The sequence below is a fragment of the Equus asinus genome, chromosome 29 (genome assembly GCF_041296235.1).
Source record: "Equus asinus isolate D_3611 breed Donkey chromosome 29, EquAss-T2T_v2, whole genome shotgun sequence".
NCBI classification, from domain to species: domain Eukaryota; kingdom Metazoa; phylum Chordata; class Mammalia; order Perissodactyla; family Equidae; genus Equus; species Equus asinus.
Genome location: NC_091818.1, coordinates 38,771,877 through 38,799,740, shown reverse-complemented (window position 1 = coordinate 38,799,740; position 27,864 = coordinate 38,771,877). Strand labels below are relative to the sequence as shown.

General features: G+C 38.1%; 1 protein-coding gene across 3 annotated transcripts in view; it reads left to right on the top strand.

The window, feature by feature from the left end:
* The window catches only part of TAF3 (TATA-box binding protein associated factor 3), a 185,273-nt gene that overhangs the window by 21,470 nt on the left and 135,939 nt on the right, over positions 1 to 27,864 (top strand). The gene's annotated exons all lie outside the window — the stretch shown is intronic.

The window sequence follows — 27,864 nt, the reverse complement described above, 5'->3', positions numbered from 1 at the left end:
GTGCCACTGGGCTGACCCCTCTTTAAGTTTAATTTATAGTACTACTAGTAATATAGAATACCTGTTTTATTCCATCTTTCATTTAAAACAGTGTTTCTAATTTAATAGATGATTTTATTCACATTTTTAATTTTTAATTATTCTAGTATTAAAACTTAATATAATTTGAGGAAAAAGTGTTCTTAACCCTCTGTGTATTGTTACAGTTGATTGGCTCCAACTTTTGTTTTTGTATTTTATTTTTGAGCAGTTCTTACTATTTGAAAGGATTGGTGTTTCATGATTTTTATTCTTAGAGGCTTTCAAAAGAACAAAGACAAAATTTACTTTTTAAAAAAATTAAATAAAACTCATTCTGTTTTGTCATTACCGTATGGGTCCATTGAACCCTTTTATAAATCTAAGTTACATTATTAGATCTTATGGATCATATTTTCCTGTATCTTGAAACATTTTGCTATTTGATTATCATAGGAATTATTCTATTATAACTCATCATTACTCATCAATTATTCCCAACTATGCTAAAAAAAAAAAAAGGCTAAAATTAAAAATGGAAGAATGATGAAATTGCCTAGATAAGGATGATTCAATAGTGCAGTAAATTGTCGTCCTTCATTTTTCTAATTATGGGCCCGGAGTGTTATATTCTATGTCAAGAATGTATTAAAGCAGACTGGAAACACCATCGTTTTAGTCTACTTTTAGATTTCATTGAACACAGATGAAAATACAAAATTTTTCATTTCCCACCTATAATGGAAAAGAGAAAAAATTGATGTTTCATAATTATTAGATAAATCAAAAATAAATGCAAAGAAATAGGAACATTTCTGGCCTCTCATGATGATGATGAAGAAATTGATCATATGAATGAAATCTCTCTGGGTCTTCAGATGACAACATCCTAGATCAATTTTCTTCAACTCAAAGTTGACAACTGAACAGTGTTTCTCAGGGCAAACAAAGAAATACGGTTTACTCATTCAGTTAGTCATCCAAGTAGAGTTTCATCCTACAATAATATTTTTGTGACAAGAAGCTAGACCATCCCATTTTGCTGAAAGGACGTGTGAAAATATTTTTTTCATATTTTATGCTGTTATACACCAAAATTTACATGATACAAAGGGTTTGCTTTGTTTAAATTCCCATTACAGTTTCTATTAACGTTGTTTTCACTATCCTTTTTTTTATACTTCTATAAATTATTTATAAAATGGCTTAAAAATATAAAAGGTTCCATTGGACCCAGATGTCAAATGGTAATGGCTATTTTTCCTGATATACTGAGGGTTAAAGTAAAAAATATTTGACAGATTTAATGGCATTATTGCATTTTAACACTTCTTTTTAGTGTGCAACCTTAATTATGTCTGACAGACACGATTGGGACTAGTTAGAAGGAAATAGTAGTTCTGGACCAATCAGCAATGGAATGAAAAGCTCAGGAAGTCCCAGTGCCCTGGTACAGGAGAAAAACTCACTTTGCATTTCCTTTCCTGTGCAGCGTGTTCAGAGTAACTTTAAAGGGGCCTGAGATGTAGGTCGGAAGATTTTGTCTACAAGTGAGTGGCACCTGTGTGTGGAGCCCGTCTCAGCATGCATCTTGTCATCAGCTAACCAACCTTTCCCGGTCCCTAGATAGCTGCTGGATATCTTGTTGCAAGTTAAATATGAAACAGGAATACCCTTAGTTTTGCATTTAAAGGATTTCTTAAAGTTCAACTTCCAATAAAGTTGTTCGTACATTCATTTTTATTCAAGCTGGCTTTGTCGGGAAGGATAGGATAACTGGAACTGTCCTGTGTGGTATTAAGAAAAATGCTTCGGGAAAATAAAATGAGTGGCATAAACTCTGCGCCTTTACGTAGCTCTCTGGTCCGCATATCATAAGTCTTCTTACAAGTACTGTACGGTTGTCGAGCCTGCCAAAGTGGTGTTTACCTGCTGTGGCGGTAGGGCCTCTCAGTAAACATATGTTTATAGTTTAACAAATGGTCAAGGTTTCAACAAATGTTTCATGGCAGGGTTTTTTGAGACTCTCTTTTTTCAGCCTTGTCTTTCTAAATTTTAGTAACAGAAAGCAATAACACCTGGTGAGTTTATAGCACACCTTGAGGGACAAGAGGCCAAATTCTGGATTTGATGAAACTTAGTAGAGAACAACACTTATATACCCTGACTTAGGTGCCACGCACTGATCTAAGGGCTTTACCCGTATTAACTCTTGTAGTTCTCACACTAACCCTATGACTTAAGTACTGTCTATAGATGAGCAAACTGAGGAGTGGGGATGATAAGTAACTTTGAAGATCACACACTAGTAACTGGGGGATCCAGGATTTGAATCTAGGCAGTCTGACTCCAAAGAACTGGGTTTTGGGAGTTTTGTAATTAGCTATTTTTGAGCTTAAATTCTATTATTATAAGTGATATTCCCATTTATAAGGTTCAAAGATCCATAAGGGGGGCCAGCTCCGTAGCCGAGTGGTTAAGTTCGCGCGCTCCGCTGCGGCGGCCCAGGGTTCGGGTCCTGGGCGCGGACATGGCACCGCTCGTCAGGCCACGTTGAGGCGGCGTTCCACATCCCACAACTAGAAGGACGTGCAACTAGGATATGCAACTGTGTACGGCGGGGGTTTGGGGAGATAAAGCAGAAGAAAAAAAAAGATTGGCAACAGTTGTTAGCCCAGGTGCCAATCTTTGGAAAAAAAAGGAAGATTGGCAACAGTTGTTAGCCTAGGTGCCAATCTTTAAAAAAAAAAAAAAGATGCATAAGGAAGATTTTGGATACCTTATGCCACTGGTTTCATGCTGTAGATCTTGGACTTCTGTGAAGACTTGGGGTAATTACATGGGATGTATGAATTTATATTGCGTAAAGTTTTGTATGTAGGCTATGTCAAAAAACTTTTAGGTATGTGTAGATATACACATACATAACTATTTTAAATTTGTATAACAGTTGTTGTGGTTTATAACATACAAATTCACTCAGTATTGCTTAGTTCATTCCTTTTTGTTATTGTGTATTTCCCTAATTAACATATACTAAAGTCGTAACTATTGTTGTGGGGGTTCATGAAATCTTTTGATGTTAAAAAAGGGGATTATTATTTGTTAGAAATGGTTGGGAACCACTGAATGATAGATGATAGGATTCGCTTAACGCACAGATCCCCGTCTCCTGATTAACCCTCTCCATCTGGGCTGTGGTAAATTGCTCAGCCAACAACAGTGTTACTTCTATTCTCAATGATGTACCTGCAGATTAAATCTTTACTGTGTTTTAATTACGAAGCGCACTTGACAGTTACTAGTCTTTTTATTGATTAGCTCTCATGAATGAGAACATTATTTTATTTTGGAATTAATAGGACAACTCATGCTATTAGTTTGGGAAAGTCATATATAAGAGGCAAAATGCATACTGTATGTATATTTAAAGTTAAAAATTGATGCTATTTAAAATATCCTTGCAATACATATTTTGGTATTTAAGAGATAAAAGTTTAGCTTTAGGATTTTAGATTTATTTTCCCATTCCCCCAGACTTCTAAGTTTGTTGTGCTGTTAGTTGTACCTCTGTGTCCTTATGGAACTTTGTACATACTTATGTTATGGTACTTATTATTTATTTATTCACTGCATTCAGCACATACTTAATTGATCTCTGGTTGTGTGTGCCAGGCACTAGTATGAGCACACAAAATACATATGTGAAACAGGTGAATATCCCTGTGATTATAGAGTTTACACTTCAGTGGGTGGCATAGACAGGAAATAATAACGTAGCAAATAAGTAAATTGGTATTGTTTTTGGAAGAGGATAAGTACTGTGAGAAAAAAATAGAGCATTATAAGGGGAAATGAAAGCTAGGGTGCGGGGAGGGAAATTGCAATTTAAAGTATGGTAGATATCACTGAGAGAGGGACATTTGAGCAAAGACTTAAAGGAGCTGAGGGAGATAGCCATGTAAGACATCTGAGGAAAGAGCCTTTCAAGCAGGGAAAAATCTAGTGCAAAGCCCAAAAAAGAGCACATGGCTGGTGTGTTTGACCTGGGGGTCAGTAGGACTGGAGCAGAAGGATGATAGAGGGGCAGAGGGTTAGGAAAGGAGGTCAGGAGGTAACACACCGGAAGGGGTCATCATGGGAGGCCTTGTGGTTGGAGTCTGCCTTTTCCTTTCAGTGAGATGGAGAGCTACTGAAGCGTTTTAATATTTAAAAAGAGTTTTTATTACAGAAAGATTTCAAACACACAAACGTAGTCAGACTAGAATGTAGCCTCCCATGTGTCCATCACCCAGCTTCAACAATATCTACTCACGGCCATTCTTATTGCATGTGTGCCCCTGTTCGCTTCTCCCCCTTTCACGTTATTTTGAAGAAAATCTTTGACATCATATTATTTCACCCGTAAATGTTTCAGTATGTATCTCTAAAAGATAAGAGCTATTTTTTAGCGTAACTACCATAGCATCCTCAAACCCTCAAAATTAATAATAATTTTTAATATCATCAAACAACCAGTCTTTTTTCAAATTTTTGTTTCATAAATGTCATAAATTTTATTTGCATATTATTTACTGTTTATTTGACTCAGGATCCAGATAACACATTGTGATTGCTTGATATCTCTCCTTCTTTCTCCCTTCCGCCTTCTCTGTCTTTCCTTTTCCCTTTTCCTTTTGCATTTGCATATTTGTTGGAGAAACTGGGTTATTTATCCTGTAGAATTTTTCATAGTCTGAATTTTGCTTATAGCATCCTAATGGTTTTATTTGACCTGGTCCTCTGTATAGCCTATAAATTTGTAGGTGGATTGTTGTCAGGTTCAATTGTTTTGGCAACACTATTTCATAGTTGGGGGTGTATAAGTCCATCAGGGGCCATATAATGTCATTGTGTATGTGTGATCTTAGCAAACGTTGAACCATTAAGTCAATAGAAGTTGCAAAATGGTGACAGTCTAATTTTATCCTTCTTTCTTTTATTAGCTGGAGTACTTCTATAAGGAAAAACTTCCCTTCATCTACTGTTTGGTTACCTCCTGGTACAGTTTTTATGCAAAAGGCAGATAAAGTTTGATCTCTTTTCTTTATTCATCAGTTTTCAAAATAATGAGTTGGTTCCCTAGCTTCTTTCAGTAGTCACCAACTAGTTGTGCGTGTGTTTTTCTGAGTATCGTTATGAACCCATGGATTTAAACAAATTTGATGGGTGTCAGTCCGTTGCATTTATTCTTATCCTTGTTGATGTTCAGTTTGTCCTGTCTTTGGCCTGTGGGACCAGTGCTGTGCTGGAGCTGGCTCGTACCTGCTGGTGAGAGCTGACTGTTAAATATTCAGGAAGTTTGTGGGTTCATTGTTAAACACAGCCTTTATTAAAAATTAAATCATATACATTTACAATTATTTAATTTATATTAAAAGCAAAGGTACTCAAAACTCATCAAATTCTAGTTATTTTATTCTTGAGGTTAAGTTTATTGTATCTGTATGGTGGAATACTATATAACTCTGTGCTACTGTATTTTTCCCAGCTCCACATTCAGCGACATCACATTGATAGTTTGAAATCAGCCGTGACGGGAGTATTTATGTCACAGAAATCAGCAAATACTACAAACCAGGGCTTAATTTATTGTTTTGTTGATTGTCTGGACTTAAGAAAGTGTTGTTAAAAAATATTGAGGGCCAGCCTGGTGGCACAGCAGTTAAGTTCACGCGCTCCACTTTGGCGGCCTGGGGTTCACTGGTTGGAATCCTGGGCAAGGACCTGCACCCTGCTTGTCAAGCTATGCTTTGGCAGGAGTCCCACATATAAAATAGAGGAAGATGGGCATAGATGTTAGCTTAGGGCCTATCTTCCTCAGCAAATAGAGGAGGATGGGCAGCAGATGTTAGCTCAGGGCTAATCTTCCTTAAAAAAAAAAGAAAATATTGAAAATATAGATTAAACTTTAAATTGTATAGTGCCTGTAGCCATTCCATTGTAAATAGTACAAAAAGATGAGGAACTATTCCTCCAGTATTCTAAAACTATTATACATGATTTAGCAAAGAGGTTGCTCACATCACTGACAGACAAATGAAGTTCTGACATGAGCCTTTCCTGTTTTACTTTAGTTTAAACGAGAGGTTGGCAAACTATGCCTGGCCAGCAGCCTGATTTAATACATAAAGTTTTATTGGAACACAGCTATGCCTAATTGTTTACTTCTTGTCTCTGGCTGTTTTGGCTCTACAATGGCAGAGATGACAGAAACTGTATATCCCACAAGTCGAAAATATTTGCTCTTTGGCCCTTTAAGTAAAAGTTTGTTGTTCTTTGGTCTAAATCAGCATTCCTGTCAGAGCTACACTCATTCATCAATTGCAGCTCTAGGTTGGCTACTGATACATAAATTTGGCAAATATCAACAAAATTATTCTGTGAGAATCAGTTGGTTAGATGGAATTTATAATAAAGTGTACTGTATGTTTTATTATTATTTGTAATTGTGCTGTACATCCTTTATATCATTAGAACTTAAAATCCACACATAGTTCTTCAGAAAGCCCGTTGTCAGACACTTAGCAGCACAATACACAATCCACTCGATCTGTCGTCTAGCAAATGAAGCCAGTGGCTCGTTTCATCTCGGAAATGACTCAGCCCTTTGAATGCGGGATTTGGAAATTCGGTAAGAAGCAAGAACCATCAGGTTTACAGGGGTAATGTATTCAAGACTTCTCAGGAGTACTTAGCACAGCGCAGAAGTTCCTGTCAGCCAGCGCATATTGGGAAACATGCACAGGGTTTATATACTTTTGGCCCTTAAGTTAGTGCTCTGAAGAGATAAAGCTAACATATATGAAGCTGTATGTTATATACTATACTATGTAGTTGTAGGCTATGGTAAGTGTAGTTGGAATTCAGGGTGGAAAAGATCTGTGTAAGTTAAAGCAAGTGAAGGAAGCTAGCTTATGGAGGAGCTGGATCTTGACCCGTATCTTGACCTTGAAGGATAAGACATCAGTGGAGAGAGAGAGAAAAAAAAAGCACTGTAAGGAGAGGAAAATGCCATTAGAAAATCATGGAGGTAGGGAGGAAAACTTGTGTTGGTGTGTGTGTGTATGTGTGTGTGTATTTGAGCTGTGTGCTTCCTGGAGTATAAAGAATAATAAATATGTAGAACCATAAGTAGGCTGGTCCTGTATTATAGTATCATGGGAGCCATTTAGAAAAATTTGATTATGGTGTGAACCTCTGCGGGTTCTTGAAGAGCAGAATGAGACAGTAAAAGTGGTGTTTGTAAAACTCTTTTGACTTCTGGTTAAAGATGGAGAATTAAATCCATGTATCCACTTTTGCACCCTCCTGGAACCCCGCTAAAACAACACTAAAGGGATGTTAGATGTTGTTGTAGTTGTTAAGGACATGAATCTAAAAGAATGAAGAGAACGGGGGTGAAGCCAAGAGTAACACATTTGTTGAAACTGGGAAGTTGAGGGTCAAGTGGTAAAAAACCTAGCAGACCCAGTACAACTGGATCTAGACAAGCAACGGAGAACTCCAAGACCCAACCAAATTTACACTGCAGAATCCCAGAAGGCCTAGCTTTTGTGGCACCTGGTTCTTCTGCAAGTGGGGGGCAGAGTTGGTTGAAAATCTTTTTGAGAAGCAGACAGATGCACAGATTCCTCCCTAGTTTTGTGTAGTTGGGTAACTTCCCACAAAACCCTGTATGTTACAGAGGGTGGAACAAAGGGACTCTGAATTGGGGGGTGTGGTGACACAGCAGCTGCAGGCGGGAGTAGCATTCTGAAAATAAGGGGATTAATGGAATGTACGTATACAGGATGCTGAGATGTCCCGCCTTCTTCTCCCACTTGGCTCCCAGAATCTTGGCAGCCAGCCCTTTATCCTCCAAGCAAGAGATTAGAGATTTCTCTATGAAATCCAGACCAAGATGAAATACCGAAAGAGATTGACATCAGACATTTCCCCACTGAATAGCCCAGTCAGATCTCTCTAAAATGAAGCCCCCACTTCACAAGCCCCAAGCCCCACTGACATACTCAGGGCTCCCAACTGGGTTTTAGTTCCACTCTTAAACATGAGCAGATAACCAAGGATTACCAGACACCTGAGAAAGCTAATGTGAAAGAGAACAAAACAAACTAAAAAGCAACCTGGAGGAAACAGAATCACGCAAGGGGAAAAACCCTGCAATAGCTCTTTGCTAATATCCTGAGAGAGTTAAAAGAAAATATTGTAACCATGAAGCAAGAACAGGATCCTATTTTAAAGAAGGAGGTGGAAGAGGAGAAGCAGCAGAAGCAGCGTTTATTCTAAGACCAAAAGCCCTCTTGGAAATTAAAAATCATGGTAGCAGAAGTAAAACAAACAACTCAAGAGAGAATTAGAAGATAAAGCTGAAGAAATCCTGCAGGAAGCAAAACAAAAAATGATTTTAAAAGAGAAAAATTTTTTAAAAATTATGGTACCAGCCCAGAAGGTCCAATATCTGAATAACAAAAGTTCCACAGGAGAGGCCTGGAAACAGTGACCGACCCGGTAGCATTGAGCACTGCCAGAGCCCGATGGTTGTCTTGATTTTATTTCTCTCTAAAAGGGACCAGGGCTTCTCAGAAGAATGGCCTTTTCCAAGGCTGGGCAGGAAATCTACAGTGTGACCTGGAACATCTTGTCACACCAGATAGGAAGAAAGCCATCAAAGACTGCACAGGTATCATCAAAAGGACTCAGAAGCTAACTTACAGAGGGTCCCACTCAGTGGTGTTCTGCTAAATGTTTCACAACTGCTTCTCAAAAACACCCCAAAAAGAATGCATGTGTATATGCGTTCACAAATTTATTATAAAGTTTACTAACGTAAAAGTGTAGTAGACAGTTTACAAATAATAGTAATAAAATAAACAATACTCTTTTAAAAAAAATTTTTTTTTCCCTTTTTCTCCCCAAAGCCCCCTGGTGCATAGTTGTATATTCTTCGTTGTGGGTCTTTATAGCTGTGGCATGTGGGATGCCACCCCAGCATGGCCCGATGAGCAATGCCACGTCTGTGCCCAGGGTTTGAACCAACGAAACACTGGGCCGCCTGCAGCGGAGCGTGCGAACCCAACCACTCGGCCACGGGGCCAACCCCTCTTTTTTTTTTTTAAGATTTTATTTTTCCTTTTTCTCCCCAAAGCCCCCTGATACGTAGTTGTATATTTTTAGTTGTGAGTCCTTCTAGTTGTGGCATGTGGGATGCCACCTCAGCATGGCCTGATGAGCGGTGCCATGTCCATGCCCAGGATCCAAACCGGCGAAACCCTGGGCCGCGCGCGAACTTAACCACTTGGCCACGGGGCCGGCCCCCAAATAATACTCTTTATTGTAAATTCCATATAGCAAACTGATTTTCATAGAATACTGTTGTTCACTTTTGCTAAACTCACCTATCTGTAACCAAACTACAGTTGCAACTGAGTATAATTCCAATATGAATGGTGGTTGATATTTTCCTTTATGTTAATGTGGAAGACAGAAGTGAAACAACAAATATATATGTTGAAATTTCATTCATTCATCGATGACATGAGTGACTTCTTTGCTGAGTTGGATACTGGTTTTTGAATACTGGAAGAATATTTTCTCTTTTTTTGGTGCTATTTACAATGGAATGGCTATAGACACAACACATTTTAAAATTTAATCTGCATTTTCAGTATTTTCTCCATCACTTTCTTAAGTTTAGACAATCCACAAAACAATAAATCATTCTGTGCTTTGTGGCATTTGCCCGTTTCCTTGATATAAATGACCCTATGATGGCCAGTGTCAAGCACCGCTGTAATGTCCCTGAATGCAATGTTGGAAGAGAGCTGGTGGCTTAATGTTATTATGTAGTGTTTTCATCGTGTGGATGCAATAGATGAAGTAACTGAAAGAATAACGTAATTAGGACTGATGAATTTTAAGCATTTGTTACTTTTGTTTTTGATATAATTTAATTAACTGTTAGCTTAGAGGATTTAATTTTAAATCATATACCTCCTCCAGCACACCACTGGGCGACTCTCTCTTTTTCTTTTAGATGTATATCTGAAGAAATTGGTTACTCAGATTTTTAAAGAGAGGATTTAAATAGCCACAATTCTCCCTACTTAAAGGTTGCTTGCCCCCAATCCTTTGTAAGGTGACAAATCCTTCTGTGAAACAAGTAACGATCTCAGTTTCAGATTTGTTTTTTGAGGAACATCTATCTCTACACAATTAAGACAGTAAAACCAAGAGACCTCTCTTGAACTTTCAGCTCGCTAGAGGGAAGCTAGGTGGTGCTTTGTATTTAGAATATTATGATAAAGGTATTATAGTTCCATCACAAAGAGTACCTTGAAGACTAAATTCCCTAGTTAATGTTCTAAAATTTCTTTTGAATTTACTTCTTAATGGAATCAAATCCCCTCGTCTTTTTGTTTGAATAACGATCAGTGCAAGTGAGCACTTTGTTTCTCTCTGGTGTTATTTGAGTGGTCGTGCTGGTGCCTAAAATAAGTAAGTGTGAAAGTAAGGAAGCAGGAGGAAAAAACAAAGATTAATTGAATTAAAATGCAGGATCTTCAGCAAGCCATGTAAACCTCTGTCTGAAACTGCGTCTTCCCAGCACAGGTACATCATTGCATCCCATTATGAGTTAGCACTGCTTCTCACCACTGCTCTCTTAGGCGATCGTCTGGGAGAAAGTTCTGTGCAATTGGAGGAGAGCTTGGCAGGATGCCTGCGGAATAGCAATAGGTACTCCCAGAGAGTCGGGTCTTGGTGCCAGGAAGTCTTTGGAACGTTAAAGTAGACACTGAATCGTGGACTACTGGGGGGACTGTCCCAGGACTCGACTCAGACTCGTTCTAAAGTTTTAAAAGGCATTTTGATTTTATGTTGCTTGAATTCTTCCTCCTGTTTGTGAGTTATTTCATGAAAGGGTAATTGTATTTTGATTTGAGGGAAATAATGACTTTTTTCTTTCACACGGGTATAAATGTCATCCAAGAAAAGCTCTTAGCTTTCTCTTAGCTTTTTTACATGATTATTTACCTCAGTATCTTAAATGATGTTTTGTTAAGGTTAAGAAAGAAAAAGGTAGGAGAAAATTAGAGAAGTTATGAAACTACTGTTAGCTTTCTGAATTCATTAGGGGGAAACCTCTGATTTTCAGCTATACCACACCCCGGGGTTCTTTTCAACATTTCTAGAATATTTTTTTTTCTACTAACCGTAGGAATTTCTCAGAAACTTTATCTATTTGTCAGTTCAATTCTTTTGGGAAGGTTGGAGTAGGGAAGAGTGGAATTTGAGGATTTATGGGGTTGACAGCTTACAAATAGGTTTGAATGGCTGCAGCGGCATATTAACTTCTGAGTTCTGTGTTATTACAAATGGGAACATGAAATCACATTATTCTCCCTGTATCCCATAGTGAAAGAGCTACTCTTTCAAAATAGTAATTGACCTGGCTGTTAAAAACTGTCTTTCCCAAAGAATTTTAATGGTAGAGTGGTAAAATCCTCATCTTCATTCTAAAACCATAGTTTACAAATCATCAAAGAAATGATTGATATTATAAGTGATTTCCAGTGACTTTGTATAATTTGGGCTTGGGTTCTGGGTCTGTGGCTGAATTTTATCTTTAGTTTTTCGTCCTGGCACTTGGGTGCTTTAGAACCCCCATAGTGACATAATCATTTATGTCAGCTAGGCTGCAGTTCTCATCATTGACACGGTTGGTTTATGCTGGGGTATCAGCTTAACCAGTTTTTCACGAGTGCTGGTCACTACTGCTTAGTTAGGAAGACTCCAGGCTTTCTTCCTCGAGTGTAGCTGTAGACTGGAACACTGAGCTGGGAGTCAGAAAACTCTCACGTTGATTCCTAAATTCCGAGCTGTGTCACTTTCAGTAGTGTCTTAGTTTGTTAACCACTAACTAATTTGTCTTTTAGTTTACCTTTTTGTCTGTTTTCACCCTGAAAGATAAATCTGTTGTTAATTAGAACTTACTTGAGGGTTGTTGTGAGGTTAATATCTATAATACACTTAGAACAGTGCTCGGAATATATATGTATCACAGTGCCCAGTACATGTTAACAGCTAATAATTGTTTTAATGTCAACATCATCATATCAGATATCAGACCCACAGGTTTTTTAAAAACATATTTAAAAATGTTTAGATCGGGGCTGGCCCCGTGGCCGAGTGGTTAAGTTTGCGCGCTCCGCTGCAGGCGGCCCAGTGTTTCGTTGGTTCGAATCCTCGGCGCGGACATGGCACTGCTCATCAAACCACGCTGAGGCAGCGTCCCACATGCCACAACTAGAAGGAGCCACAACGAAGAATATACAACTATGTACCAGGGGGCTTTGGGGAGAAAAAAAAGAAAATTTTTAGATCATCCAAGGTACTGTTTTACTTGTGGAACAGAAAAATGAGAAAGCGCTCGCAGTTATGCGCCTGTCTCTGCTACCTCTCTGAAACCAGTGCTCTGCAGAATGGAGAGAGGTAGAAAACTGGGGGTGCTCGGATAGGAAAGGGATGAGAACGAAGCAGTCTATTCCTCTGCCTCCCCAAATGATGAAAACAAGTTGCGTTATTGACTTTATAGAGAAACAGTTCCACCCTTTCCCTTCCTTGTGTCTTTCATTGACAGTGCTGACCAGAAATGAGCAAGCCCCTTGTAGCCCACTTGTTTCAAGAAATATGACATGGCAAAATGACAGGATAAGCACAAATTTATGTAGTCTCTTATGGTTTGTTATAATAAAACTTCGACCTACCGTGCCTTTAGACAGTACTTGATTTTGAAGACCTGCTTCCATCAGATTTCAAACAGAGATGGCAGTTGACACCGTTGCTGCAGCACTTGGTATCTCCTTTGTGCGTGGAGCTTGAAGCAGAGTGTATGTATTGAAGTTTATCAATGAATCAACTTATTTTGAGCACCCACCATGTGTTACAGTCTCTGCTTCTTGCTTCCAATACATCATCTATTTAATCCTCACAGCCACACTGAGAGGTAGGTATTATCATCGTCATTTTAGATGAAAAAACTGAGGCCCAGAGAAGCTACATAACTTCTTTTTGTCCGCTTCATTGGCTGTTTCATTCCTAGCACTTAGAACAGTGCACGGCCCCTAGCAGGCAATCGTTAAATGTTTGTTGAACAAATGGCTATTTCCTAGAGAACTTATTATTTCATGATGCTTACTACATACACTGCCCTAGCATCCTTGGGTTTTGTCTCCCAGTCCAGCTGTACTAAATAGAGTTAATAATATCAATTATTTAGGATGAAATTCATCCTTTGAAATTTTATTTCAAGAAATGAGTTCTTAAGTATTTGAAGTTTGTTGTTTGAAAAATTGATTTTAAAAATCTTTGGTGCAGTAGGGAGGCATGATCCATGATGCAATAAAGCAGTGCTTTTAGAAAAAATGATTTTGAGGCTGGCCCCATGGCCAAGTGGTTATATTTGTGCACTCCGCTTTGGTGGGCGAGGGTTTCGCTGGTTTGGATCCTGGGCGCGGATCTAGCACTGCTCACCAGGCCATGCTGAGGTAGAGTCCTACACAGCAGAGCCAGAGGGACCTATAACTAGAATATACAACTTTTACTGGGGGGCTTTGGGGAGAAGAAGAAAAAAAATGAATTTGATTGATTACCTTTAAAAATGTATAGTAATTCATATAACTGCTTGATAACTAGTAAGAGCAAGTACACAGTGGCTTAGTCATACTATTGCCAAAGTCTGTGCTGACAGCCTGGGTGACAGCGTGAACTCAGGGGTGCCATACGATATTTTAAATTTTCAAGGGGAAACACAGGTACTTAACATCTATCAGATAATTACAAACTACCAGCTCAAGGTAGTTTGTAGTTTTAACATTAGATCACACTAAATTCCTTTTGATGATGTCATATATTTACAAAACTAGATTTTTAGTGGTTGCTGTGATTAAAAAGCAAGAACTTTATGGAGAACACTGCAGAACAGGAGATGAGGGTGGCTGAGTCCAAGATTAGATAAATTGTGCAGAGCTGACAGGCACACACATCCAATTAGTAAGTAACTGGGTTATTTAAGACTAAAAAGCAAGTTTTTAAAAAATGTATGTGTGTTATTTTGTTTGAATAGCTATTAGGTTGTTTGAACATAGGTACTAAGTTGTTTGGACTTAACTACTTAACACATGAAACTGTTAGATATTTCTCTTGGCCCTGGTGAACCGTGGAAAAATTACTGAGTCTTGCTGAGGGCCCTGTGAACTGAGGAAGTTTGGGTACCTCTGGACTAGTCTGGTAAGACGTGGTGATGCCATCCACAAGTTTTTTGGGGGGGAAGCAATCAAGAGATATTGTTTAACAAACTCAAGGAATTTCAACAGTCGATTAGATTTAACCAGAGGTCCCTGTCAACCTTAGTTTCTATAATTCTGTGAACACTACGTATATATAAAATCACGTATAATTCATATATGTGAGTTTATTAAACTATGGTTTAAATCTTATGTTGCTTAGTAAACTCTTTTCAAGAAGTTTAGTTTAGAACTGTTTTAGAATCATTTATAGGTAGCAAACATATGGAAACCATATAGATCTTTAGGTCTCTATTGGACTCCTTCAGCCAGGTTTGTGTTTTTCTTTTGGAAGGTTTTACTCTGATTGAGCACTCAAGTTTCCATATCCCAGATGAGGCATTGTGAGTGCTGATGTTTTTAAATTGAAAGGTTCTACCTACCTATTTTGAAAGCAGTCTTAGAGGTTTAGAACTGAGAAATTGAAATGACCTGTTAGGTTATTTTTCCCATCCCATTCTCAGCCTCTTCCTCCCTCCCTAGAAGTGACCTCTACACTGACTTTGATCACACGCTGGAATTATTTTGTAGGGAGACGTTTTCCCTCAAGTACTGTTTGGCTACCCAGTGGGATAGTTCATATAAAACAAAAGGCAGGATAAATTCTGCATTTCTTTTGTATATTCAGTTTTCAAGTTAACAGAATGGTTCATTGTCACCTGGAAAAGGTACCAGTTAAGTTTTTATATTATTATGAACTCATTGATTTAAATAAATGTAATAGATTTTAATCCATTTCAGTCTCATCCTTACTGGAGCCCAGTTACTCAATCTTTTGCTAGCAGAAACCTCTTCCTACTTGCTCCTTATTCCTTTTGGCTTGATTCTAATGATCTTTGATAGATTCCTTGCTATCTGTTGTGTCAATTTGTTATAGGCTCTTAGGGTTGGTCTCAGTGAATTGCCTTTTCTCTTGAGTGTGGATCACATTTTCCTGTTTTTTCATATGTCTAAGAGTTTTTTATTCTGTTCCTGACATTGTGAATGATACTTTGTAGAGACTGTGGATTCTGTTATGTTCTTCTGTAGCGTGTTGATTTTTTTGTTTCAGCAGGGAGATAACTTTGAACTCAAACTCCAGACTGTGTCTCTCATTTGTTGGGCAGCAGCTGAAATGTATTTAGTGTTTGATTTTTTTCCCTGCACTATTGTCTTAATTTTTTTCAGCTTATTGTAATTGATGTACAGTAAGCCCCACATGTTGAAAGTACACAATTTAATAAATTTTGACATATGTATATACTTATGAAATTACTGTCACAGTCGAAATAATGAACATGTTCATCACCCCAAGAAGTTTCCTAAAGCCCTTTGTAAACCGTCCCTTCTTCCCTCCTCTCTCATTCCCTTCCTAGGCAACCACTGACCTGCTTTCTGTCACTATAGATGAGGCTGCATTTTTTAGAATTTTATGTAAGAGAAATCGCAGTATATATGATTTTTCTGTCTGGCTTTTTTCACCCAGCATAATTATTTTGAGATTGATCTATGTTGTTACAAATATCCATAATTTATTCCTTTTTATTGCTGAGTAGTATTCCATTGCATGAATATATCACAATTTGTTTACCCATTCACCCATTCATGGACATTTGGGTTGTTTCTCTTTTGGGCTATTTCAAATAAAGTTGCTATGAGCATTTATGCTTTCATTTGTCTTGGATAAAGACCCAGGAGTGAAATGGCTATGGGTAATAAACTATTCTTCATCTCTGAGCCAGGAGTCTGGTATCTTCTACTAGAATCCATGAAACTGTGATAAACCAACTTCTTAGCTTGCAATCGGGGTAGCATTTCAGACCCTTCATAGTTCTTGACACTAGGTCCCTTGCCTTTCCATATAAAATTTACAATCAACCTATTAATTTCTGTAAGAAAGACTGTTGGAATTTGTATTGGGACTACATTGAATCTATAGACCAATTTGGAGAGAATTGACATTTTAACACTATCGAGTATTCTGATCAGGGGACATGGGGTAACTCTCCATTTATTTAGGTCTTCTTTAATTTTTCTCAGCAACGTTTTGTAGTTTTCAATGTACCGTTCCTGTACATATTTTATAAACTTACCCATAAGTATTTCACCTTTTTGATGCTGTTTTACATGGCATTTAAAATAAAATAATAGACTTTCTTTTTTAGAACAGTTTTAGGTTCACAGCAAAAATTGAGCAGAAAATATAGGGTTTCCATGTACACTCTGGCCCCACACATGCAACAGTCTCCCCCACTATCAACATCTCAAACCAGAGTGAGACATTTGTTACAATCAATGAACATATATTGGCGCATCATTGTTATCTAAAGTCCATAGTTTTCAGCAGGGTTCACTCTTTTGGTGTTCTGTACCCTGCGGGTTTTGTTAAAGGTATAATGCTGTGTATCCACCATCATAGTGTCATACAGAGTAGTTTCAGTGCCCTAAAAATCCCCTGTGCTTCGCTTATGCGTCCCTCCCTCCCAACTAACTCCTGGAAACCACTGATCTTTTTATTATCTCCATAGTTTTCCTTTCTCCAGAATGTCTTCTACTTGGATCATTGTTGGATCATTGAGTATGTGGCCTTTTCAGTTTGGCTTCTTGGACTTAGTAATATGCATGTAGGATTCTTCCGTTTCTTTTCATGGCTTGATAGCTCATTTCTTTTCAGCACCGAATAATAGTCCACTGTCTGGATGTACCACAGTTTATTTGTTTATCTATTGAAGGACATCTTAGTTGCTTCCAAATTTTGGCATCTATGAATAAAGCTTCTGTAAATATCTGTGTTCAGGTTTGTGTGTAGACATAAGTTTTCAGCTCATTTGGGCTACCGTTTTTAGTTTATCATTATCTGAGCTGCTTGGAGTTTGCCCTGCACATGCGTGGTTCACAGGTCAATCAGGGATTTGGGCAGAATTTATAAGCAGAAACTAGGGCTCCCCTTCTGTGGCTCTCTCCTTTGTAGGATTTTCCCCTCATTTTCTAGTTGCTATGCTTCCAGACTCTGTCCTCTGGTTCCTGAAGCCAGTACAAGTGCAGGTTTCTGTCTGAGTTCTAGACATCTAGCGAGGCACAGACTGGGCCTTCCCTTTGTCAGGACGCTGTAGAATGGGGAGCCTGCTCAGTACCTTTGCCTTTGCCAAGTGGCAGCTCCCTTTCAGATCCTACTTGTTTTGGTTGCTCCCCAGTCCCTTCCCATCAGTGCTTTTAGGATTTTGTCCAGAGTTCCTAATTGTTATTTGGGAAAGCCTCGGTCTGACGTGCTGTTCTGCCGTTACTGGAAACTGAGCTCAAAACCACAGTCTGGGCACTGGGATGCTCCTTGCCGCTGGTTTGCTCTGTCGTTTCTGGGTCTGTTCTTTCCCTTATAAGTCACTTGTTCTTTTTGCTTAGGTGCCCAAAGGACTTTTTTCTGTTTTCTAAAAAGTCTACCTATTTTAACAGAATATCTTGGCGTTGGTTGCTCGGGGTTGATATCCTGAGGTACCTTGTGTCCTCTCTCAACATGAAGTTGAAGATCTTGTGGAAAGTGTTCTCGCAGTATCGCCTGAGTGTTTGTCCTGTCCCTTGGTTTTCTTTTTCACGACTTCTGTGGGCCGTGTGCTGGGCTCCTTCGCCTTCATCAGCGTTTGTCAGTTCTTTTTAATTCTTTCTAATCTTTTAATTTTGATTTTCAGAGTTTTCCTTCTTTCATCTTTTATTTCTCTTCAGGCATTATTGTGTTTATTTGCTCTTTTGTTTTTTCTAGGTTAGTCTTTGTTTCTAAAATATTTTTAAAAAATTTCTAATTATTTTACTTCTATCCCTTCATTTCTGAGTTTGTCTCATTTGTTATTTTTTTCTTATCTTATGTAATTTTTAAAGTGTCCCTTAGCTTGTTTTGAAATAGTTTGTTTCAGTGTTGAACTGTTTCTGTTTTCAGTTTTGCTTTCATTTTCAGTGGAACGTTAATCTGCTTCTTTTCTTGTACAGTAACTTTGGGTTTTGACCTTGATGCTTTTGTGATGCTCATTTTTGTTGAGATGAGTTTTCTTGGACTTGTAGAAGAAGGCTTCGTTTAGTAGCTTTTCTAACTTCCCAGAGCTCCCTCTTTTGGTGTTTGCATGTATTGTTAAAAAAACGCGTCAGCTTGATTTCTGAGATTAGCTGGCCGTGTACCTCGTGCCCACTTTAGAGGACTTCATCTTTCTTTCATCTCTCTTGTCCCTGTTACACTCAACTTGGATGCCAGTCCCAGGAGCTTCTCCTCATAATGGGGCCCTGTTCCGGGAGGGTGTCCTGGGTCAGTTCTGAGATTTCGTGGAGGCTAGACTTCACCTCGGGGCCCTGGGACTGGTCTGGTCTGGTCTGGAGTGAGCACGGGCTCTCACTTGTAGCCACTGTTCTCGAAGTCACTCCTGCCCTTTCCAGCGAGCGTCTGTTGGTTATGATGGGGGTTCTTCTGCTCTCAGGTTAAGTCAAAGGCTCTGTTGCTTTCCTCACTGTTTGTGTAACAGATGCTGATAATAGGTCTTACGTCTCTCGGGCATTTGTCCACATCTGCTTGTATTCTGGTTGGGGATGCCTTATCTCTTAGTTTTGTTGTAAATATTATAAATGAGTTTCTGATTGTGCTGTTTCATTGTTCCACTGTTTTCATCTAGAGATTTAAAGAGATCTAAAAATTATGCTGCTACTGCTAACACTGTTTTCCCAGAATTTTCAAGATAATTTTTTTAAAGTGTGAATCATCCCAATAAATTTCTTGTGCCCCTTTGTAATCAATTTCCTCCATCCCCAACCCACCATTACCCCCTGGCATCTGCTCTGCGTTCTTTCCCTGTGGTTTTGCCTTTTCTAGAAGGTCATAAATGGAATAATCAGCATGTAACTTTTTGAGGCTCTCTTCTTTTACTTAGCATAGTGATTTTGAGATTCATCCATTTTGTATGTACAGTATTCATTACTTTTTATTACCGAGTTGTATTCCATGTTATGAATATGCCACAACTTATTTATCCATTCACCAGTTGATGGGTACTTGAAAAAAGTTTTGGCAATTATGACTAGAGCTGTTAGGAAAATTCCTGTGTGGGTTTTGTGTAGGCATGTGTTTCCATCTCTCTTGGGCAAATGTCTAGGAGAGAATGTTGGGGTCATGTGGCTTGTTTGTCTTTCTGTCACTGAGCTGTAAAAGTTCTTTACGTTTTCTGATCACCGGTCCTATATCACATACTATGCGTTTTGCAAATATTGTCTCTCTGCCTGTGTTTTGTCTTTTCATTTTATTAAGAATGTCTTTTAAGGAGCAGTCATTTTTAATTTCGATGTTCATTTTAACTTTTTTTAATGATTTATATTTTTTGTGTCCTGTGAAATCTTTGCCTAACTCATGATCACAAAGACTTTCTCATATTTTTCTTTCTAGAAGTTTTATAGTTTTAGGTTTTAAATTTAGGTCTGTGATCCATTTTGAGTTAATTTTTGTGCGAGCGAGTTGGTTGTTTTTTTTGTGCATATGGATATCTAGTTCATGCACCATTTGCTGAAAAGCAATCCACTCTTTATTGAATTGCCTCGGCTCCTTTGTTGAAAGTCAGTTGACCGTATATATGTATGGAGAGATTGTCTTTGGTAAGGCATTTTTCCATTGTTCATGGGAGAATTCTGTAGAGCTACAGGTAGTTTCGTAGATTTGGTGATGTGGTTCTGAGGGAGTTCCCAGTTGATGGCTTCTGAGTAAAGTGTGGTTCAGAGTGATGTGGTTAGTGGGTGGTGAGAGAGTCTAAGGAGAGTGGAGAAGGTATGAAGCAGTGCATGAGAAAGTAGGAAAGCAAGCCCTCTAGAAAGATGTGCTGTGATGGCTGTGCTGTCGGGGCCTGGTTTGAGGTTGGTGGCAGTAACAGGCCTGCTTGTGGGTTTGCTGTAGCCATGTCTAGGAATGTGGATACAGGCAGAAGGAACGTAACAATTGGGTTCATCTAGATGTAGGGTTTTTCACAGGCAGGAGTGAGAGAAATACAAAGGTTAGTCTGTAAAGGTATTTGTCTTGAACGGGAATACCTTCACTTAGTTCAAAAATCAAAACAACATAAAAAAGCATACATTGAGAAGATTTCTCCCTTGCCTTCGCCTCTCCATTTCTGTCTCCTCTGTTCGCTGCAGGTACTCACTCTTGTGTTTATCTTTGCAGGGTTTATTTATGCAGATAAAAGCAACTGTGACTGTATTTTATCCCTCCATCATTGCCTGCACTGATTTGCGCTTTGCTTTTTTATTTTACTTAACAGTACATCCCATCAATCTGAGGATATCAATCTATTAGTAGTTAAGAACTTTTGAGAGTCATCTTAGTGATGGACATGCCAAAATATTAATAGCAGTTTTGTTTGGAACGTACAGTGATTTTTAAAATCCCTTCCTTTATTTTGTAAGTTCCTCCATTGTGCATATGTTGCTTTCATGGTTAGTAAATTTAAACAGTTAAATTTTGTTGTTGGAACAGACGTCTGCTCTGTGCCCTCACTGTTCTAAGCCCTGGGGATGTGCAGTAAATACAATTGGCAGGCTTTTGCCCTCCTGGCATTTGTATTCTAGTGTGGGCTAATAGTCACCAAATAAGGAAAGAGGAACGGGTGGCACGTGTTATGTATGTAGACAATTAAAATAGGGGCTATGGTGGTGACCGACCATGGAATTTTAGGGAAAGCCTCCTCCGAGAGAGGAACTTTTAGTCTGATGTCTCAGGGCCAACAGAGAGCTGCTCTTCCTGATCAGGGATGAAGAGTGTGCCAGGCAGAAGAGCGAGCTGGTGCCAAAGCTCTAAAGTAAGATTAAATGTGATATTTTTAAGAAACAGAAATAAACCCAGCCTGTCTGGAACCTCCTGCGAGGGAGAGAGGTATAAGATGAAGCAAGGGTCACTTCACATCTGGTAATCAGGGAGAAGAATGAGGATTTCGTTTTAAGTGCAATGGGAAACCAGTGAAGAATTTTAGATTATTAGAAAGAAAACAGAGCAATAGAAAAGGCCGAAGTTGACAGATGGGCAGAAGAGAGACTCTGGAAAGCCCAGTCAGAAGGAGTGTCCAGAAACCCCTCAGTGTTGCATGCCTCAGCTGGATGCCTAGGGTGAGGACCGAAGAGAGCTTCACTCGTTTGTTTCTGTGGTGCACTCTAAAACATCATCTACCTGCAACGGTAACTCCACATTCAAAAGATAAATTAAATTTTAGATCAATGTGCAGTTTAAATTCCAAACTGAAGAAAGCAGTTTTTAAAGATGTGATTTCGAGTATGCATTTAGAAACTATTTTATATGTTAGAGTGAGGAATTAGTACTTAGTCACTCACTTCTAGAATTATTATTCTGATGCTAAGGCTTCAGGAAATCCACTGTTTAAATTGGAGCTCAAAAACAGATGTTTCCTGACTCATTTAAAAATCACACTCTGGCTCTGAATTAGCCAAGACGTTTGTGTTTCACTGTCATTAGATCCACAGTCCTGGATGTATCTAGAACTTGAGGAAGGTACCTGCTCATTCCATATGGTGTTCAGAGATGGAGGAGGCAGCACGGCTATGAGAAGTTTAAGGATAAGGAATGTAGTCTTGCACAGCTTTGAATAGGAAGGAAGATTGGTGAATTTGCCAGCCAAAATGAAGAGTTAGATTTTTATTATATTGTTTGACAAGTGAAATGTTCTGAAATAAGAATGACAGAAAATCATCCAGCAATGGTAGTATAGCGCAACTGTGTGACCGTTTAGGAGTGGAGGCAGTATAACCTACTGGTTAAAACTGTCAGCTTTGGGGGCCGCCCCCTGGCCAAGTGGTTAAGTTCACGCACTCTGCTTCCTCGGCCCAGGGTTTCACTGGTTGGGATCCTGGACGCAGATATAGCACCGCTCATCAGGCCACACTGAGGCGGCGTCCCACACAGCACAACCAGAAGGATCTGCAACTAGAATATACGACTATGTATTGGGGGGGCTTTGGGGAGAAGAAGAAGAAGAAAAAAAGAAGATTGGCAACAGATGGTAGCTCAGGTGCTAATCTTTAAAAAAACCCCAAAAACTGTCAGCTTTGTAGGCACACAGCCTTGGCTTCAAATTCTGGAGTAGCTGTTTAGTAGCCATGTCTTATTGGATGAGTGACTTAAAACGTTCCAAGTCTCATATGTGAATTGTACATCACGAATAGTACCTACCTCCTGGGGAAGTGGGAGAGAGGAAGTGATAATCTGTGTCTTAGCGCCCATCTTCTGGCGCCTAAAAGGGCTGAGCAAACAACAATAATGTAATTGATAAAATAGTTCTTATCATTTTATCTGTTTTGCCCATAACCCACAAGGCAGGTATTAATATCCCCATTTTTCAGGTGAAAAACATCTTTAAGAAATTTTCCTAACATTGCACAAGTAGGAAATGCAGAGGTAGGATTTAAATTTTAGAAGATCTGAGTTCAGGATTCATAACTCCGTATCGTCTTCTAAAAAGGTCCTTCCAAGAATGGAGTTACGATCATTAGGATTCCCGGTCCAGAGTGTAAACCAACACATCATAGAACAGTTCCCCTATTTTGTTTGTAAATCTGAAGATTTCACACTACATTCTCAGGTTCCCCTAGTCGTATTTTAAAAATAAAAACTATATTATATAAGAAAGATAGTAACTTTAGAAAATTTAAAAACACATGTAAGATAAAAGAAAGACAACAGCTATGCTCCCAGTACGTCTGTCTGTCTATGTGTAGTTCTTGGTGTCTTTTTTCCAAAGTGAGGCCACACCACGCGTACTATGTTCTGTTTTGGTTTCCTTCCTCCTCTTATTTTCTTATGAATGTCTTTCCACAACTGTTACCTCATCCTAGTGGCAGCAGGGTATTGCATTATAAGGGTGTGCCATAATTCATTTACCTAGATCCTTGTGACATTTAGGTTGTTTAGAAATTTTCACTGTTTTTGCAGTATTTTCTTGAACATCGTTGATCACATATCTATTTGTACTTTCTAATAATTTCCTTAAAAGAAATTCCTAGTGGTAGAATTGCTGGGCTAATTAAAAGGTTGCCACATTTTTTCAGGCTTTTGATACATATTCCAAATTGCCCCCCAGAAAGGTCACACGGGTGCGCTCCCCTATAGCAGCACCTGACACTTGCATCTATAGTGGGTAGTATTCTTTTTGACCTTTGCCACACTGATTGGTGAAAAATGGTTATATCTTGTATATTATTGATTACCAATGAATATGTTTATGAACTATTTGTCTTTTTTCCATTGTAAATTGCCTCTTTTTATCCTTTGCCCATTTTATCTTGACTCCTGAGTCTTGATTGGTCCAGAGAGAAACAATTTTCAGGGATTTAAATTCTTTGTGGGCTCTGTTTGATCTCACTTTATTAATGTTTAAATTCAGGGATTTTCAGGTGAACATCGTTTTTTTTTTAGATTATAAGGAAAAATCAAAGATGGTCTGTAATATTATACAAATAATAATGGAGGGATCAGCAGAAAAAAATAACTTGCCATAGCAAGTTATATATAAGGATGTGTCTTCTTTCCTACTGCAGGTTGGATAGAGGAGTAACTTTGAACTCATTCTTAGGAATAGGAAGTAAGAAAACTCTGATCCCAAGAATGGTCAGTTGGATCCTTACTTTTTTGTAGTCCGTAACTCCTCCTTTAATTCTGAAATTCTTTCAGTCATTGTTGTACTTTGAAACTACCATATATCAAAAACCAATTCTGACTTTTTCAACTAGTATACTCTAAAAAGAAAATAATCTTCAGCTCCATCCATCAGGATACATCCTCTCCATTTTTACTTCTAATGTAATTCTTTGCTGCTCTCATAATTTTTCTTGTTTCTTCTCTTTTCTTCTCCTGGTCATTTTCAATAGAATTTCTTTACAAAGGTATTACCTAATTGAAGATACTTTCTGGTGGTTCATTATAAAATCAATTTTCATGATGTGTATTTCATTTTCTGTTGATTTCCATTATAAAATTGGAAATTAACTGCTAGTGAGAAATGGGGGTCTTTTGTTGAAGAAGAGTCAGGATGGTAACTAGTGAAACCAGCAGCAAAACTCTTCTCACTTGGAAGTTTTAGCCTCTACGTCGAAGCAGAGCCTGATACATTTCTGCTTCCTCCTCCTTTTCCTTTCTTGCTTCCTTCTCCTTTTCCTTTTCTAAGTCTGTTCCTTGGACCTCTCAACCACACCTGCCCCGCCCAAGACTTTACACTCTTGCCGACAGTTTTCTGCTTGTGGCTCCTTTGTTCTTGATCCCTTCTACTACCCACCCCTCACCACCCAACATTTAAGTTGCCGAAAGAATATATTCTAGCCGTCACCTTTCTTGAAGCCCAGAGTTTCGTGTTATATAAAACAAATTGGTTTTTCTTTACAGTCACGAAGTTCTTGTAGTGCTTTTAAAAGTTCTTGTACTGCTTTTAAAAGTGCAGTTTCCATAACTTAGATTGTGTGTATCTGTGATAGAAACTGTTTATGTATAAGGAAAGACAATTTTCTTCATTTGTAGGCAGAAGGAATACTTTATTTTTGCTAGAGATTAAAATGGTGATACATTGAGGTCAACTGAATGTGTTCTTAAACTTTATTAGTTCACATTTTAAATTTCCTGTCTGACAGTATAGGATTCAAAGACTTTATGTGTAAGTTTAAGTCTCGTATTGTAATTTCTTGTGACTTAGACTTTCATATGTGGTAGAGTTGTCACTTCAAACAAAGGAACTCTAATAGTGGTGATGGGGGCTGGCCCCGTGGCAGAGTGGTTAAGTTTGCACGCTCTGCTTTGGCGGCCTGGGGTTCGCTGGTTCAGATCCTGGGTCCGGACCTACCCACCCCTCATCAGGCCATGCTGAGGCGGCATCCCACATAGAGGAACTAGAATGACTTGCAACTTGGATATACAACTGTGTTCTGGGGCTTTGGGGACAAAAGAAAAAAAAAATGATTGGCAATAGGTGTTAGCTCAGGGCCAATCTTTCTCAGGAAAAAGAGGGGCTCATTATACTGAGGGAATAAAAAAAATAGTAATGATGATTATTTTGTTGTTGAGATCCGTTGGCTAAGCATAGCTTGTTAATTGTTCCTGAAACCAGCAACAAATGTAATACTTCCGTTAAGTATTCTTACGGAAGTACTTAGTGATTTAAAGAAATACTTGCTGGTTAAAAGAAACAAGTGGGAGAAATAAATTTCCTCTGCATTTAACTTAATTACAAATAACTATTGCTATTTTGACATTACGACCTTATATGCATGATGGGCTGAGAATTAGATAAAAATCCATACATTTAACTAATGAAATTTTAGTTTTTTCTTCTAAATATGCAAATTTTAGATTCAGAAATATTATTGATGATTTACTCAAATATTTCTAGTTTTGTTTCATCGCTTAAGAAAACAGTTTGTCTTTTAGCCAGATGATATATAATTGGAAGCCATATTTCTTGGATTTAGTTATTTCAAAACTATAAATTTCATCAAGAAGCTTTCCAAATATGATTAAATATTGATTCAGGTTTAAAGTGATACAAGTTGTATTTCATTATTTATATTAAAGAAAGGCAGCACATTGTCATAATTAAAAGTTTGTTCTTCCTGGCTTGCTTTTCTAAGTAAAATGTCATGTTTTCCTGCAAAGTTCTATAGTTACCAGTAGAGGGCACTGTTGTAACACGATAGAAGCATTTTATTGCTGCTCTGACTCCCCCATCTGCCTTTGCAGTTTGCAAAGTGTTTTTAAAGCAATGTTTTCTGTGTAATTAAAATCAGTTCCCTGTATAATTAGCAATGGAGCCGTATTCTTTGTAGCAGAGTTTGCGGATGGCATTATTTTTTTTAGTCTGTACTCTTCTGTAGCTAATGCCAAAATTGTCGCCTGTTAAAATATAGAAAGTTGTATTGTGGTTTATCAGCGCTAAGCAATATTGTAGATGGAAATGTATAAAATTACAGTACGTTTCATTTAGGTGCTCTGAGCAAATTATTTGATAGGGAACGTTTAAAATTCCTGCTTCTATCTTGAGAAATAGCAGAGTTAATGTGCCATAGTAATATCTTGTGTTCAGGTGCCCTGAATAATAATAGGGGACACGAATTCTTGCAGGGTTTTTAAAAATGTAACCTCTTAATGTACTGCTTAAAAAAGCCACTGATCTACTTAGCAAATTCTTTATATAATTTCTTTCTCGTGCTTCCTTAAAATCATACGATATTGATATAGATATCTAACTGCTAAAATAGTGAATATTAAAGGACAATTGAAGTTAAACCTCTCTTTCTTAAAGGAACATAAATGTTATATAAAATGACAGTAAATGTATGTTGATTGCCTGGCTACTTGGGAAATGTTTGGGGCAGGGAGGGTAGAGAGAATCCAAGCCCAGATTTGAAGTTGTCAGAGCTGTGATTTGTAAAGTTAGAATTTGTCCATAAATCCCAAAGTCTCTACAAGTAGTTTAAAAACAAACAGAAATCTTATTTCAAGTCAAATTATAGACTATTAGCTATATAATTTTCAGGAACTTAAAAAAATTTAGGTAATAATTTAATGCATTTGAAATTAATTTCATTCTATGCTTTGATATTTGTGAAAGAAAAGTATTTGAGAATTAGGAATCTTTATGGCTTATTTTTTAATCTTTAACTGGTACCCCATGAAATTAGGGAATTAACTGGCATTTTTTCAACAAGTTATTTATTTATATTTTTTAACTTTATGAAATACTCCAGTTGAGTCTAATCGACTGTTGAAATTGAGTTTATCTGAAAACAGGCCTTTATTTAAGAGGTGGAGAAAGGCTCGCATTAGCTTATTTTGTATAACACAGACTTTGAAAAGCACAATATGTAATTTAATGGTGACTTAGCTATTTCCTCCAATAATAAAAATGGGGGGGTAAAATTTGAGAGTGGAGTAAGATTGTTGAGGAAAGCTACCATTTAATTTTTAAAAGACATTTAGAAATATCTTTTATGCATTAGTCACTGTAGGTGTAATTTTAGATTATTTTAGTGGAATTGGAATAAAGCATGTGCTGAAGATTTAAATGCACCTTAAGAAAGCCCGCTGTCATTTTCTCCCAAGTTTCTCTGATGTTATGGGTGTCCCCATAGGAGGACAGTCTCCTTTTCTCCCCTTCCTTATGTTGCCCCCCACTCCTCTGTGCCTTAGGGTGCCTTGTAAGACAGCTGCGGCCAGGTGTTTTGAAGAAGCAGCCAAATAACAGAAGAATATTGTAGAAACTGTACTAGTTTCTTGTTTGGAAACTAAAATATGTCAGGTCGATGGGAGAAAGTAACTTAATGCTATTTATCCGTAGATGTAAAACTGTTGTTTTCTCGTTTCTTATTGCCAGTGTGAGAAGTACACAAGTTTCCGTCTGTTGAAGCGTTTGTGTGGAGCGTTTACAGTTCCCTGTGTCATCGGTGATGATTGTCGCTGCGGTTCCCGAGAGAGAGAGGC